This window comes from Acipenser ruthenus, chromosome 16 (genome assembly GCF_902713425.1).
Source record: "Acipenser ruthenus chromosome 16, fAciRut3.2 maternal haplotype, whole genome shotgun sequence".
Lineage (NCBI taxonomy): Eukaryota > Metazoa > Chordata > Actinopteri > Acipenseriformes > Acipenseridae > Acipenser > Acipenser ruthenus.
Window position 1 is genome coordinate 28,947,472 of NC_081204.1, and position 17,815 is coordinate 28,965,286.

A 17,815-nucleotide genomic window follows, 5' to 3' on the forward strand; every position below is an offset into this window, starting at 1 on the left:
TTTGTATTATGATTTATTTATGTATATATATGACGACGAAAGCTGTGTTTGTTAATGTTTGGCAGCGTGGGTGAGGAAGCCCTATCCACACAAAAACTTGTGCAGAAGGTGACCATCTCTTGATTTAATTAAATGAGTAATTTGTAGCTAAACGGGAGATGGTCACCAGTATAAAAGCCTGCAGCTTTCTGCGCTCAGGGTGGAATGTGGGGTGTTTTGGAGCAACAGCAAGAGAGCGAACGGAGAACGAAACAAAACTAAAATACAGAAGTAAGGATCAGTGAAGGCAGCTGCCCAGCCTGACCTACTTATTGTTTTTGTGTTCGAGATTTTGTTTTTGGTTTAACTGTTTTATTTCGCTCTGTGAGCAGTGTTTTCTTTTTGTTTTAATATTTTATTTATTTTTGTCAAAATAAACATGGCGGTGCAGTCCGCTTTCTGCCTGTGTTTCAGTTCCTGTTTCTGCCCTGACGTCACCATCCCATCCCTGTCACACATGGGAACAGGGCTATATGTTTGTGGACTACATTCTATGGTCTTGGTACACAGACACACACACTGCTGTTGTCTTCACAGCTAACTTTGGATTTGGGAATATATTGGTTATATATATATATATATATACTGTATATATACTGTTGTGAATAGGACCCATCAAATCTTTTAAACTAATACCTGTATGTAAAAATCACTGTGATTTGAATTAATCCTGTGTGTGCTGGATGCAAATCGAAGTATCCAAATTCAGTCATCTGTTCTTCGCACTCACTCCTCAGTCGGGCTAGTGAGGTGATTGTGAACAAAGCAAAAACTAATGACAGATCCCCACCTCCTTCCTTATCTTATTGACACTGCATAGTAGACATGTGTTACTGACCTCTGATAGGTGTTGAAGCCTCCTGGGAACTGCTCACACAAATTTGATGGATCTTTTCATGGGCGCTTGTCAGAAGAAGTTCTCCATAGAGTAAGTCTATTGCTTTGGAACTGTTATTGATGAAACTTGCATGGGCAATTTGTACAGCAATTTATAATACAGTTTTTATAATACTGACCTATCTTGTTCTGAAATTGATTCAGATCTGCTTCTGAGTTTATTATTATTTTTTATTCTTTACTTGTTGCTGTTAGTCAGTTAGCACTGTTTTGTTATTATATTGGTCTGCTGTTGTAGACAAGACAGAAGTCTCTGTTTATTCACATAGCACAGGTAATCTGTGGCAATATGAGCCTCTCCATCCCCACCTGCCTTCGTCTCAAGCCTGCCCTAGAGAGGAGGGGTGGGGAGGGCTCTTTTACAGGATGATCCTTGAGTTCCATCTCCAAGCTCATCCAATCCATCAGCTTTTTTTCAGACTGCATGGAACTATGGCCAGGTGGCTTTGGGAGGGTGAATACAAAGACTGCCAAATTTGTTTTTTTCTTGTGATCTTTCTCTGGATCTGTCAAGGTTCCTTGACTTGCATCTTCCATTTTCAGTTCTAGGCCAGCGGGTCATTGAGATTTTCTTAAACTACTGTTTCTGATCCACAAAGAGGGCTGAAAGAGATGCAAGCCCCTCTCCATCTCCCTTTGCTAAATCCAGGTGTTTTACCTGGCTGTTGTTTTTAGCTGCCTCTCCTGACCAAATGCTGCCTGCCAATCAGTGTGGAGACAGTCACTCACCTGAAAGACAGATTTGCATACCAGCCCCACCCCTGTTTGCCTATTGGCTAGGTGTGGGAGTGCTCGTCTGGCTTTGCCTGCAAACGGCTGACTTCTCTCTGAGTCACTCTGAGAAAGCAAGTAGCTTCAGCGCACTTCTTCATTTTCTTTCCACTAGCAGCCATTGCTGGTTCTGTTCCTTTTTTTTTTTTACAAGTGGAAACCAGGTTGGGGGGGGACTGGTTTCGGAACTACGTGTGTCTCTCATTCGGCACACCCAAGGATTACTTTTCTCAAGTTCTTTCCTAAGCGGTTTCAATGTGGATTTTTTTCTCACTTGCACATTTTAATTTATTTTTTATCCAAGTCAACATGGACTCCAATGCAAAAGCCGCTGTACTTTGAGGTTAGTTACTTAGTCTTTGTTTTTATGCTGATAAAAGTATGTATGTGAGTATGTGTGTGTGTGCGTGTGTGTTAATTTAAATGGAAAAAAAAAACATATTCAAATGATTTATAAAAGGAACATGACAACAGTTTTGCTGTTGCCTGTTGTACAGTGTAGTTATACAGGTGTACAGATCTGGAAAAGCTTATGCATGTTTTTATGGTAACATTTGGGCCTGAATAAAACTGTTTGTTTGTTTTTATGGTTTATATCTGAATAATAATTTTACCAAGACATTCACCTACACAAACTTGGGTGTTAGTCAGAACTAGCCATCATTTAGGCAAACTGATAGGACACTGTTAATACAGCATTGAGCTTCCAAAAGGCTCAAGAAATGGAGATATGAAGATAGTTATTATGAAAATGCAGTGTTTGTTTTTATCCCAGTTTTAAGTAACATTTTACTGGACTTGGTTGTTTATTTTTGTTAGCTTTTTTTTCATATGGCAAGTCAGTTATGCTGTTTTCTTTATTACGCAAGCCTTACTGTCTCAGTCCAGTTTTATACCTCAGTTCAGTCAGTTCCAGCCTCAGTTTCGAAGGGAACTTTTTCATAATGTGGCGTGCGGGTGTACTGAGTGTTCAGCAGCCAATTTTTAGAACGACAAAAGAAAAATAATTCTCATACACCATATCTTTAACTAATGTGCTAATATCTAGAACTCAGTGTTAACCCAGCCAATGCAAGCTATTTCACTTAAGTGAGAATCCAGTGGCATTACTTTGTCTTAAACAAGTGCAATCTAAACTTGTATGCCCATGCAGTACGCTTTTTTTTTTCATCTAAGAAACCAAGATAGTTCTATGCTTCCTGTTTCAGATAAAGTTGCTTATTTCTCTGAGCTAAATTATTTTCCCAATAAAGAGAATCGGCATAGAAAGACTCTCAGTTTATCCAGAATCGGCACCAGTTGGCTTGTAACACGCTCAGCTATTTTAGAATCTCCAAATAAAATGCCTGACTAGTTACTATTCCAGTTATAAACCTTGACCAAATCCTGAACAAACATGAAAAAACAAGTACAATTTTGCTGTAAAAAAAACATTTTGTTGCTCCTGTCAATTACTGTCAATATATTTCCTGCACCTTTTCTTAAAAAAACAAAACAAACAAACAAAAAAAAAAACTAAAGAAAACACAAAAACAGGATTTTATTTAATGAATTATTGAAACAGGGACAACACATATTCAATATTCTACTGCCAGTACCTCCAGAACAGTAAAACATTTTGTTTTTAGTTTTTTAAAAAGAACAAGAAGTTGAAGAAAAAACATTTTAAGTCTTAAGCAACTATGTTTGTGATAAATTAAAATCTCGACAAAAAAGGACACTGTCCCTTTAAGAGCCCGCTCTTGTTGTGAGTTGAAGGGACTTGTTCTGTAGCTTTGTGACCTCGAGCCTGTGGGTGGTGTTTGCACCCCCAGTTATCCAATCCAAGTCAGTCCTGTTGTGTCACTCGAGAAGGGTGTGTCTGGGAGCCGGGAGCCTGGAGCCTACTGTTGCTGCAATCTAAAAGTGTGTAACAAATGAGTCAGGCTTACACTACAGAAACAAATGTAGAAGATCACAGGGATGCAGGGTTTCAAATGTGTTTCAGAAACATAGTGTATCCATGAATATATGTATCTTTAGCAGTAAGCACATACCTGCACACATACATGAGGTAACAACTTTCTTTGACAAAGGTATACAGTAATATGCAAATCAGTCGGTAACTTACGTTCTTTTGAATCCCTGTGCACATGTATGCATATGGAGGTATTTGTCGCCATCACACACCCACACATATGCAGTACATCAACACATTTTGAAATAGTTCTGTTTGTTTCTACACACTGTGTGTGTACGCCTAGTAACAGAAAACAGATACAGGCCCATGGCAGCAAGATAAGACATATTGGTGACATTTCTCGTAGTGTGTGTGCATTGTAACCATATTTGTATTTGTATTAGGGCAATAGAGCAGGCCTCTCGGGTCAGAGGTGTGCCTTCCACTTGTTGTTCATGAGTACTGCAATTAAAAAAACACTGCCTACCCCTCTCACTCCAAAGTCGAATATCCTGACATCCAGTAATACAGATATGAAGTTTGTGGGCTGCTGCATAGCTTCTGGCAGCAAGTCAAGTGAAAGCGGATGTACAGTGTACCCATGTGTTGTGTTCCAGTTCAGTTAGCAGTTAACAGTTTATTACAGCTAATAAGTCAGTTAGGGCTGAGGGAAGTTGGAATGTGTTGGGATTGCCTCATGGTTAACCTGTTATGCATAACGGACACTTGGAACAATGAACTGCTTGGGAGTGCACTTTCTTATTTTTGCTGCTCTGTGTGTGTGTGTGTGTGAGAGAGAGATAGTGGGGGGGGGGGGGGGGTGAGACATTGTGGCCTCGCTTGCTGTCATTTCAAATGGAAAGTTTGTAGCTCTTGCTAATGTGTGTGCAAGATGAAGATTGCTGCTTTGAGTAATACAGTGTGTCGCCGATCTGCATGTTGGGTCTGGCAAAACAAAATTTCTATTTTGGGGGGGGGGGAGGTTGTGCTGCACATTTATGCTGCTCAGAAGCTTGGTAGTATGATGGCGACATTTCTCATTTTGAACTAAGGAAAGAGTGAACGAAGCCCCAATGGGCTTATTCTATATGGAACACACATTCCCCCACACAGCTGGCCCTCCATAGGGCACCATTGTTATTTGGGTGTGGTTAGGTCAGACATAGCCCCTCTGGGCTCAATGTTTATTCAGTTCCTGTTTTGTCTGGCCCCCCTTTTCATCCTCTGTAAGATATTAAGACCGGAGTGCTTCAAATCCCATCCACCTGTATGTACATGCTTAAAAATAATATTTTTCTTTTATGAATCTCTGATTCCAGTAGGTTAGTCTTGATGAAAAGGAAAGTGATCTGTGTGATCACGGGACACGTATCGAGTTTGTGAACTGTGCTTTCTGACCTGAACCCAGGATATTTGCATTGAATTTCCATGCTGGGGATTTCATTTCCATGGTTTCTTCTGTTAAAAAAAGGGCAATATAAACGAGCTCTAAGAAGGTCCTTTGTTCCGGTGGCATATAACTTGTTGAAACGTGTTTCTGTTTTAAGGGGGTAAGCAAATGGGGGGGAAGTAAAACTGGGGTTTGAAATGAGAGACGAGAAGACAAAAAGGCCTAGAGTGGTTCCACACAGTGCACTGCATAACACTCCATGACCAGCTGTTATAAAACATGCTGAGGACATTATTCAGCAAACATTATTTAGAGTATCAGAATCCGGTGTATTTATTTATTTATTTATTTATTTATTTATTTATTTTAATACCACCAGAGGACTACAAGCCTTTAACTTCTAATTCTAGTTAACCATGATCAAATGTATTTTTTGTTAGTGTAGGGTTAAGGGTTACAGTGCTCCCTGTGCTATTGTGCACTGAGGGAGTGGTATATTTCATGCTATGTGTGGCATGTGCTTCAAGCACTTATTTCTTTGAGGAGCAGGTTAATTACAGTACACCTGTGAAGCAGGCCAGGGCGTCATTGTTCAACACTGCAGAGTTCATTTGCATGCAGCTAGCCTCGTCTTCAGCTTGCAAATCGCAACACGATTTGCAGACCTGCAGTTCTGTCTGCCAGTGGGTTTACAATTTTTTTGTTAATTGCGTGACAATTGGGAGGACTTTATCTGCCATTGTAAATTGAAGTAAGTGAACATGAAAAGTGGCTACAGCCATTTTCCTGACCGGAACAGCTGTACTCTGTGAGAATAACTTGGACTGTTCTGATTATGGCTGAGTGGTGGATAGGGAGTTGTGACAGGGCAGTCCGAAGAGGTGTGAAAATCAACCTGAAAAAAATAAAAACCAGTGTCCGCAGTTTACACTGAATGATAGATTGAATTTTATTTTGTATTGTTCTAGTATTCAGCTTTAGGAACCTTGACAAGAAGTTCATAGGAACATTCTCATTGGAGTTGGTAATGTTAGTTTCCTAAGAACTGCCGTTGCACACTTTCTATATGAACGTGATTAAAATCAAGCCCTGCTGACAGTTTTATTTGTAGCGTTAAAGGTCATACCCTAAACATGTGGTTGATTTTAGGAAGTGCATTATATTAGATAGCATATTTAACATGAAAAATTGCTTCTAAAAGGACTGAGGTGGGAAAGCATATTTGTGTTGCATAGGCTTTAGTGCAAAATGCTTCACCTATGAGCTTCCATGCACATTGCAACACTAATATGCTTCCTCATCTCAATCATCCATCAAGTCATTTTAGAAGCATAGCATAGTAAGCATAGCAATTAAAGAATAGAAATATTATTCTTTTAATCTTGGCCTTGGAGAATGAATTGACGATTATAGGAGTTTGCTTTATCTAATTCCCCCACCCAGCATCTAAACATTACTTTCACATATTAGCTGTTTTTATTTTCATCAGTGGACTAATGAGCAAATTATTAGTTAAATTAAGGGATCATTTAAGTAATTAAGCACTCAGTTGGAATGAAAACCAGCAGACACAGGGGTCTGAACCCTGTAATAAGGCACCATGCCGTTACAACATAGCATAAAGGTAAATTAGTGGTTTCAAAGCAATTTAAGCCTTAACTTCAAATGTTTAATAGCATTATGATCATTTTTGTAATTGCCTTCATGTATTATAAAACTACAGCCTGACACAATATTTTTCTTTCCTATTCCTGATTCGTATTGGTTGTTGTGAACTCTACTGAAGTCATTGATATCTGTAGTGCTGTTGTGGTTTCACAGATCTCATTCTGCCCAGTTTCCTTTTCATTTCCTGCAGTGATATTTAGGGTGGTTTCTACATTTGAACACGGTCTTGCTACCTTATAAATACTATTTAAAGTCCATCAGCATGAGAGATGGCAATATACTTCTGTACGTTTTTGTTTTACTGTGGTTTGCTGTAGCCAATGCAGTTTTAGAAATAAGCAGCATTCTGTATTCTGTTCTTAGCATGGCTGCCTTTTAGTGCCTGAAAACACATGCGGTCCTTTGTAGCATTGTAAACCTAACCTGAAAAAAAGTGAACTCAGCTAGACATATAGTCTGTGGTTAGATACTGTGAGGGACAGCATAGGAACCAGGTTGTGTGAGCTGCCAGCAGTTTCAGCACTCTCAATTTCAATTTGTTCAGCTCAGCCACTGCTGTAGGATTCCAGTCAGTGGAGTCTAACCGATCAATAAAAAGTGCTATTGAATGGCAGCTGTACAGTGCATCCCGCATCTGTGTCTGAAATCTCTAGAACTGTCTTTCTGCCCCTGTTCTGAATAGCTTGTGTTGTCCTAATTTGAGTTGCTCGAGCTACTTATCAGATGCCTTCAACAAGCTACTAATTAATGCGTAAACACGTCTATTGGGCACGTGTAGAAGCTAGAAAGCCGAAGTTTTATTTTACTATTAATTGTATTGATCTTTTTTTTATTTTAAGATCATAGATCAATAAACAGATTGGTGGGTGCTATTCAAGTGTATTCTAGCGTTGGCGAGGATCAGTCATTAGTTGGTAAAGTGAGTTATTTTGTTTTATTTGACGTTTTAATCCCTTAGAGATGTAAAATAAAAACCCCATGAGAAACAAAGGCAACCAGTTACACATTAAGGGGGGGGGGTGGTATTCAATTATGTGGACACCCCCAACATTGGTTTGATCATTGCTATTTTGTTTTAAATCATTTTGTAAAAGTAAACTGCATTATATCTTCAAAGGCTACAGGACTTCCCTAGCAACAGCCCCTCCTAGGTTTTCTGTTGTTTACCCAGGTATATGGACGCTCTTTAATAAGCAAAGCTGTGTTCAGTTCTACCTCAGGGCATTGTTTATATTGGCCTGCTGCTTTCTACAGAAGAGCCGAACCCGCTTGAACAATGCTTACCTCCCCTCATCCATTCAGGACCTCTGGAGAGTTAACAAACACTACATGCAGCCGGTTTGCGTTTTTATTTAAAGAGGGGCAACGTTCCGTGAAGCACACAAGAGATAGGAAAAGCTTTTCATTTGCATGCCATGCAGCTAATCTCCTATACTGTTCCATTACACCCAGTACAGGACCTGTATTCACAAAACATATTCTCTTTTTTAAATTGGTTGTTAACGGTGGAAGAGTAGGCTTTTTGTTTAAAAAAAAGAAAAAGAAAAATGGTCCATTTTTTTTTCCCCGACTGACTGTAGAGTTGCCAAATTTGTATGTGCAGTTAATTTTAAAACCAAACTGCTGTTAATATGTAGGATTATTAGAATGCAATATAGCTTGTGGATGGAAAAGAGTGGAGTTTGTTCCACTATTTGTGATTTTTCTGATCTAAACAGTTTTTAATATGAGCTGAAATAATATGTTCAAATACAAGAGATGGCTGAAGTATTTGTCACATGTTATAACACTAATCAGACTTCTTGTTCAAAGTAGTACTTGGCTGAGTAATATCTTGAGAACCACTTGTACAGTTTTTATGCTTTGGCATCAAGGATTGCATTATATCCCATACCGTGGAACAGTACAGTGACATATTTCTCAGGATACTGTCTCTGTATGTCTGTTATGACAGGTGAGTATGACCAGATTTACATGTAAATATTTTTAATTATTGTACAGTACAGTTTTATATATCAAAGTGTGAGGAAACTGGAATGAAACTTTAGTATGTACATTTACAGTTGGTTGGGGTAGAAAAGACTGGAAGCCATGACGAGCCGCACAATTTCAGCTTTTTATAGGTACATCATTTAAAATATGCTGCCATTCAATTATTTTCAGCAAAGCTTAGCTGTAAATACAGATGTTGCTAGCAGCCAAACAGAGTAGGATGTGGTGCCTGCTTTGTATGGCAAGCTCGCTGGTTCTGATAGTCTGTCAACTTTATGTTCTTTAAAAAAAAAAAAAAGAAATCAAGGTCAGTTGATAATACAGTATATATTGCTAATATATAATTATGATATATTTGAATAAAACATCTATCTCATGTCATAAGTGTAAATCATTTGTAGCAGGCAGTGTGTGTGTGTGTGTGTGTGTGTGTGTATGTGTTTCAGGAGGGGTGCTGTCCGGTTTTGGAAAGTTGGCAACCCTACTTGCCTGGTTTCAGCATACCAGTGTGGGGTGTGACCCTCTCAGACTAAACCCCTCCAGACCCTCTAATGGGACTTAACAAAAAATGCGAAACACGTCATTAAAATCCTGTGGCTTGCCCAGACCAGAGATACATAGCGGTTTGCAGGCTGCCTGATCTTGCTCGGCTATGAGTTCCCTGTCTACCAAAATGCTAAAGATGCCCCCTTCCAGACTGCTTCTTTATTGTTTGTCTCTTTGCTCTGGTTTGTTTTAGGTTTGAGGGCACAATACTTAGAGCTTGGCATGGGGTATATTTTGAATCAATGGCAGATGCATCACTTTTTTAATTTTCTCTTTGTACTGTGCTAGCCTGCAGTCATTTGGTGACCTGACTGATTCATTTCTTCTTTGTAAACAACAATCACAAACAGCACTCATACATTGTCTCCTAAGTGAGTCTAGCTGCTGTTGTTTTTGCTGATGTTTGTCTGTTTCTTTTACACTTATTCAGGGCATGTCCACCGACTCTCCTCAAACTAACAAGTTTGCTCTTTCTGAGGGATAATTCGCTATTTTTACATTGTGAAAGCCTCCACTGGAAACACTGCATCACAAAACGACCACTGCACAATTTGACAGGCCAGGATTGAATGGGCAGGTTAGGATTTGGTTTGATTTGATGGTTTGATTGTATCTCTGTGAGGAGATGATCTCATGTACAACTAATTACTTAGGTATGGGGTTCACTACTACAACCTTGCAGGGTCAAATCATTTTAGCCATTGACCTTCAGACTTCAAACCAGGACTTTTTACCATGTGAGCTAAAAAGAGCATGTCCCTTAGGTGGTCCTGACATTTCTCTCCCATTCTTACAACCCGCCGCACAGCCAAGTGACTGCAAGCCCATTAACCAAAAACATGCCTCTGTTTACACGGCAGCTGTAAAACTGGAGAGATGTCAGACTGAAAACAAGATACTGCATCTCAGATGGGCTGCCCTGCTAGAGAATCCACAGAGCAGCAGTCAATCATGAGCTAATGGACTACACACTAGATTACCCTGAGAGTGAAAAGAATTGCATTAAAGAGCTATCTAATACTAATGGCAGCACAGAGCTAGTTAAGCCCACTCAAGGCCTGTATTATTGGCCCTTGTTCACGTGTTGCTGCTTTATTTTAAATTGAGGAAAGGTAATAATGCAACACTGCTGAGTGGCCTGGTTACAGTGCACAGTGAATAAGCCTTTAAGCCCTTAAGAAGAAGCATTTGAAGGGCTGTGTGTTTAGGCACGGGGGCATATGGCTAACCTACAGTGTATTCTTCCTACAGTATGTAAGCTGTCCAAACAGATCGATTTACATTGTAATGGTGGGCTATTCAGTGGAATATCTGTGTAACTTGGATACCGCTCGTAACTCATTACCTGTATTTTATTATACACCGTTTAGACACATAAAAATCAGGAAACGTGATCCTTTCTTATTAAAAGCCACTGCATTTTTTGTGATCATCCACCCACATTCTTCTGGTTTAAATATTGTATTAAACTACACTATGACAAATGTTGGCCACATTGAATGGTAAAACACCAAGTTTCATTGCTCTAGTCTACAGTGAATGTATTTCCCGCACATTATAATCGCCCAGTACAGTATCTAAATAAATAACTTCAGTGCTGACTGTCACCATTCTTGAGACAAAGCTGGCCCTGTTACCCATAAGCATTCAAGAAACAGGTTTATTTTATAATGTAATGGTTGACTACATAATCATAATATTTGTTTTTCTTTTACCAGTGTAGTATTTGGGTGTGTGCGTGCGTGCGTGCATGCAGGAGGGGGGGGGGGGGGGGTTTGAAACCAGCCATTCCAGATTTTCCAGACTGCCCCACAATGAACTAGAATTGAACAGTTAAAGACCAAAACGACCAACCCATACAACCAGCCCTGGTGCCTGCAGCATGTTTTAATATAAGCAAGCAGTGCAGTATATGAACCTTCATGGTTTAATAGAACCTGGCATTGAGACCCATTAAGAGAAAAAATATGCAGAGGGTGTAACTGAAGAATAGACCAGGTTATTGTAAAGTGACAAAATGGGCAGTGAACGTTCTAATTAACATGGCGAAATACCCAGTGTCATCATCACCATAATCGTATTAATCACAATAATGTTGATCTTGGTTTATTAGGGGTAAAAGGTGGGTTTCTATGTGTGTGCTTGGAGTGGGAGGGTGACTACAGGCTAACACGATGACGTCATTATCGTGCTGGGTCAAGAACTCTGCTTTTGTTCTCTTCATTTCAGCCCTCGCACATGCACACGCACACGCACACGCACACGCACACGCACACGCACACACAAACACACACACACAGTCATTGATCCAGTTACCACAATGGTCACTCAGGGCGGGGCTACTTGGCAGCAGTGCAACAGTCATACCCTTTATATAGTGTGTTACTAGTGTAAGCAGGTGAAGAATGAGCTACAAATGTCTTATGTAAAGGTCAGAGGTGTTCAAAAGAGAATTGGTTAATGCCCATGGTGATCTCATTGCAATCTTGTGATACTTTTTAAATGTCAACCTATGACCTGGGCCTTTTTTTTTTTCCACAGAATAAAAATCGAGAACTGTTCTCTAATAATATGTGACAGTTTCATCTACTGTGTAAATGTTTTTCAAGACCTAAACCAAGGTGAAAGCTCATAAAAGGAAGAAACTCACCACATCAAATAGATAAAGGGACCAAGTATCAGTTACATATTAAACCATTTTACACTTAAATCCTTGATATTCCAGGGCAAAGTAATGACTGTAAATTGCTTTTTCTGCCCACTTCAGGGCAAGCATTAAGAGCTACAAAGTTCAGAAATTACTGTGACCTAAGCTTGTAAACACTGCTTGTAAACTATACATATAGCATGGTAGTTTACTCAGGGCGGCATTATAAACAGAGATCTACCAACGAAAATAGAGGTGCATAAAAACATGTCATCTAAGGTTTTTTGTGTTACGATTTAGTGTTATGGGTTTAGGTTTGATTTATGGAGACATTATTTTAGGCCTAATTTCTTTCTTTAGACTTCAGGAAAGACAGCAAGTGTGATCCTGGGATAAATAAATATTTTTTTCAAAACAGTACTTTGAAATGTGCATGCACATACTTGCCAACATTTGGAAACTGCTCAGCAGAACACTCGTCTCTGGGGGGGTCATACGCATCATACACATGGGAGGAGTCATACGCAAAAAACACTCATCATATAATAGACGTATCCCCCCAACTCAACACGACAAGACCATCATGACAGTAAAAATAGACGTAATGAAGCGTTCTTACCTTTGTATAAGTTAGTGATCAGCAGATGTGTCAGCCGCACAAAGAGCACAGTGTGTGATTTTCACTAACTCTACTGTGAAGAATAAATGATTTTTTTCCTGTGCATCGGGACCCGGGACATTTGCTTGGAAATCGGGACTGTCCAGATCATATAGGGACTGTGGGCTTGTATGCATGCATGTTTGGTTTGGAAGAGTGTTTCTTGGTGCCTGAAGTGGAGGAATGAGGCAGGGGAGGTGCTGAGAGTCTTGGTGACTGGTTTGGGAGAGAACGTCTACTGGCTTTCACACAGGTCAGCATTCAGGCAGAAGCACTGACCAGTGCGTGTTTCTTTAGGGTAGTCACCACAATCTTGTTTTCTTTGTGTACTGTTTATACCTGAGGGGTGGGCCTGTGTATCCTGGTATGCAGGTTATATGGGCTGATTTGAAGAAATGTAATATTTTCTCTTTAGATAGTCTTGGTAAGTATCAGTTGTTCTAGCCGTGGAGATTTGAATGCAGATGCTTTTGAAATAAAGGTTGTATTGCTCTTAATTAATCACACCTGAGTTAAATGAGACTTAGGTATCACACAGGAGATGCCTGTCCTTGTATACTTTTACATGTATCTAGAGAACTGTTTATTGAATTGCGATAAACATTCTTTACCACAAGTTACAGAGTATCTGCCTCTGGGGAAAATGTAAATCTACTTAAGTCACACTTACTGTATATTTGTACATGTAAATTGAATGACACCGAAAGTGAAAATTGAGATCGAAATAGACGAATCACACAACTTGCAAGGCTTTTTTTCCCAGCTCAGTTGAACTCTGTCTGCTCATAGTGTCTGTTTGGGCTCACGGTTGTCAGCTTTTAAATAGTTTTAAAGAACACTCAAAAACTTGTTACAGGCAATTGATTCATTTTTGATGGTAAGGGTTTTCTGACTGTTGCCTCTTCATGTACAGCATGTTAAAACAGCTGGTAATCTCTGACCCAATCTGACGCCCCCTTGCATATTTGCTCTTCACTTCGTTGTGGCTGTTGTTACCACCCATGCAGATTTTGCATCGCAATTCCCATTTCTCCACGATAGCCAGCTTTCCCAGTGTTCTGAGGCAACAGTTGCCCAGCACGATATCAACTAGTAATATTACTATATTTCAAAATAATATCACACTGTGGTCATATATTTAAGTAGTACATTTTGCAGGTGCTTATGGTGCCCTGCTTTGAAAGCCTCACAACCTTTAACATGTGTTTTAACCATTGGCCATTCACCAGCTGACCAGGTTTTAAAAGGAGGCAGCCCTGAAGGTCCTCCGGCCCCAGCCAGCCACTTCAGAGGAGCAATGTGGATCCTCCCTGCCACCAGTGGAACAACACAAGCTGGGAGCAGGAGTGAGTCATGATTGTTTTTGCTGCTGCGTTTTCAGCATTTTTCCAACCTTTCCATGCTATGACATGTTACCGATTGGTATGAGAGTTGCAAGTAAACACCGCTCGGGATTGTGAAAGCTTGCGGGGGCAGCCACTCTTACGGGCTGAACCTCGACACACCGTCTGACAGATTGAGCGTGTTGTAACTAGCGCTCTTCTCGCAGTCTCAGTTGTACCTTGCTGGTATTGCACGCTATATACATGTATGCTGTTAAGAGCTTGTCTAAACAAACATTCAAGCCCCCATGGCTACGTAAAGATGTGATCTCTTCTTTTTTCAGTATGCACTGTTTTTATCACAATCATTTATTGGTTTGTTTGAAAATACAGTGTTTTGCAATGCGTACCGTAGCAATTGAAGAGCCCATGCAGTAAGGAAATTAATGCATTTAAGATTTTCCTGAGCATCCAGTCCCGAAGCTGCAAAACATAAAAAGGGGAATGAAGATTGTTGGGTTTGTGGTTGTTTTTGCAGAGTAGTCTCGCATTGTATGCGTTTGATTTATTTATCGCTTGTTTGGAAACCCTAGCTGTCACATCACCACATACAGTAAGATACCCAGAAGTACAGTCTACACAGACAAACAGTAGGATCTGTTTTCATAATCTATAACCATTCTACTGCAGGATCCTTTTCAGCTGTTACCGTATCACCCTGTAGATTTATTTTAGTTACTGCATTTATATTGCGCTTTTTATACAAAAGTATTGCAAAGCAATGTACAGTACATAGCAGAAAAAGAACAAACTACATTACTTTGTATAGCATGTCACACATACGACTGCCACACTCAGCCTATTTAAATACAAAAGCAGCAATTTTAAAGTTACATTAAAACCCACTAAGATAAGAAAGCCATTTTATAAAAGTGCATTTTTAGTCTTGGCTTGACCTCCCGTGTTGCTTTTGTTGACCCTAGGAATAACCAGCAGCCCTGCATGCTGTGATCTCAGAGTGTGGTTTGAAAGATACAGGGTCAGTAACTCCTGCAAATAACTAGGTGCTAATCCATTCAGGGCCTTGTAAGTTAACAGCAGAATCTTAAAATCAATTCTATACTGCACATGGAGCCAGTGTAAAAAAGCCAAAACAGGGGTAATATGTTCACTTTTCCTGGTTTTAATCAGAATTCTCGCGGCAGTATTCTGAACAAGCTGCAAGCGGGATACCACATGTTTTGGGACACCAGAAACAAGTGCATTACAATAATCAATTCTAGATGAAACAAAGGCATGCATTAGTCTCTCTGCATCAGATATGGAAATAATTGGTCTGAGTTTGGCTATATTTTTCAAATGGTAAAAAGATACTTTAGTAGCTTCCCTAATATGAGTCTCAGATGATAGATCAGGATCAGAGATGACCCCCCAAACTTAATTTCTAGTTTAAGTTTTGATGAGAGACTGCAAGGGTCAAGCTCATGTAATCCCACATTTCCTTTTAGTTCGTTCTGTGAGCACACTAGCATTACATCTGTTTTATCTGAATTCAACATTAGAAAATTCTGTGACATCCAATGCTTGATGTCTGTAATGCAAGTAGCTAATAACACCCAGGAGGAAGAGATCTACTGTATTTTTAGCTAGTAGAAAGTTAACAAAAAATAATGAAACTCATGTATTTTGTGTGTACGTGTGTGTGTGTGTGTGTGTGTGTGTGTGTATACATAAACACATATATATATATATATATATATATATATATATATATATATATATGTATGTATATATATATATATATATATATATATGTATGTATGTATGTATTAACTGGAGATGGAGAGACAAATAGCACTCTTAGTTTGCTGCAATTTCCTGTCTTGTTTTCACAACCACTGAACATGGTTCCTATATGGGTTGCCTGGCCTCTTGCCACATGCATGCGGTGCTGGGGGTGGGAGGTGTTGTAGCATTGTATTAAAGTGTATTGTTACTGTAAGGACAGACGGCATGATGGTGGGGTTCAGGAGGGGCAGAGGACTGTAGTAAGTAATATATATATATATATATATATCGCTTGTTATCATCTACCTTTCTGTCCTAGTGGGCTACAAATTGCAAGTTGTTTAGCTCCCTGTTTACTTCTTCCAGGGCTCCTGCCAGCATTAGTAGTGCTTTTCCTGCTGAACAGTAAACAAGTATATTTACATTTTCATTCGGGAATGTGTACTTTCTGCTGAACCGTGGAATAGCTCTGCAAGAAATAACATGGGGGTCCGACCTGGGAAAACTCTCGCAGTAGAATTTTCACTGAGAAAGTGCACAAGTTATTCTGAACTGTGGGTTGACACTTTGGAATCTCGTGAGGTGCATCCATCTGTCTGTATTTCTTTTCATGGCGGTTTTATCTGGAATGTAAAACGTCTGGTAACCCACATTGGCAGTGCATCTTGGATGCTGAAACCCCTGCATCTGATTTCCAGTGTGCATTTTACAATGTGACCTCGCCTTGTCTAACATCAGAACACGACCTCACAAGGGCTACATCGGTAGTCAACCTCAGATGTGTCAGAGAGCCGATAAGGGTTAATAAGTCGGTGAACACTTGTTCCACTTGGTATCTATTACGATATAGTAAATTAGTAGATGAAATGCTTGTTGTTAGAATCTAGCTGTTAGTATAACACAACAAAACTGCTTATTTTTAAGGAATTACTGTACGCTATTCTGGCAAAAAAAAACAAACAAACAGAAAAAACATTACACATAGAACAAGTTACAATATTTAATACGTCTATTTTCAGGAATATAATGGTTTTCATATTCTTGAAGCTGTTCCTCGTGGTTGTTCACTTCTATTGTTGAACGTTTTATAAATGTCAAACTTTAGTTTTATTTTAAAAAAAAAAGAAAAAGAAAAAAGAGTTACAGCTTTGTGAACAGGGCTCCATGGAAGAAGACCCAGGAGGACTTCAGTTTTGAAAGAAAAACATAAAAAAGCCAGACTGGAATTTGCTAAAATGCATATTGACAAGCCACAATCCTTCTGGGAGAATGTCCTTTGGACAGATGAGTCAAAACTAGAGCTTTTTGGCAAGTCACATCAGCTCTATGTTCACAGACGAAAAAATGAAGCTTTCAAAGTAAAGAACACCATACCTACAGTGAAACATGGAGGAGGCTCGGTTATGTTTTGGGGCTGCTTTGCTGCACCTGGCACAGGGTGCCTTGAATCTGTGCAGGGCACAATGAAATCTCAAGACTATCAAGGCATTCTGGAGCGAAACGTACTGCCCAGTGTCAGAAAGCTCTGTCTCAGTCGCAGGTCATGGGTCCTCCAACAGGATAATGACCCAAAACACACAGCTAAAAGCACCCAAGAATGGATAAGAACAAAACATTGGACTATTCTGAAGTGGCCTTCTATGAGTCCTGATCTGAATCCTATCGAACATCTATGGAAAGAGCTGAAACTTGCAGTCTGGAGAAGGCACCCATCAAACCTGAGACAGCTGGAGCAGTTTGCTCAGGAAGAGTGGGCCAAACTCCCTGTTAACAGGTGCAGAAGTCTCATTGAGAGCTACAGAAAACATTTGATTGCAGTGATTGCCTCTAAAGGTTGTGCAACAAAATATTAGGTTAGCGGTCCCATCATTTTTGTCCATGCCATTTTCATTTGTTTTCTTATTTACAATATTATGTTGAATAAAAAATCAAAAGCAAAGTCTGATTTCTATTAAATATGGAATAAACAATGGCGGATGCCAATTACTTTTGTCAGTTTCAAGTTATTTCAGAGAAAATTGTGCATTCTTCATTTTTTGTGGAGGGGTACCAACAAATTTGAGCACGTCTGTATATGTATTGATTTGATATATATATATATATATATATATATATGTCTGCATGTATCCTTTTAGAAAGTTATTGTATTACTACAGCA

The 17,815-nt window shown here is 39.5% G+C and overlaps 1 protein-coding gene across 5 annotated transcripts in view; it reads left to right on the forward strand.

Annotated features, from left to right (window-relative positions):
- Positions 1-17,815, forward strand: part of LOC131696567 (ETS-related transcription factor Elf-1-like) — a 50,764-nt gene that overhangs the window by 12,598 nt on the left and 20,351 nt on the right. Inside the window, exon 1 of one of the 5 annotated variants that reach the window (XM_058989322.1) lies at positions 1,775-2,050. The exons of 2 other annotated variants lie outside the window; for them this stretch is intronic. The gene's annotated coding sequence lies outside the window, so the exon portion shown is untranslated. Of the gene's footprint in view, positions 1-1,774; positions 2,051-9,800; positions 9,820-13,875; positions 13,894-17,815 lie in introns of those variants that run through there. 2 more of the 5 variants (XM_058989326.1, XM_058989325.1) reach the window with 2 other exon arrangements.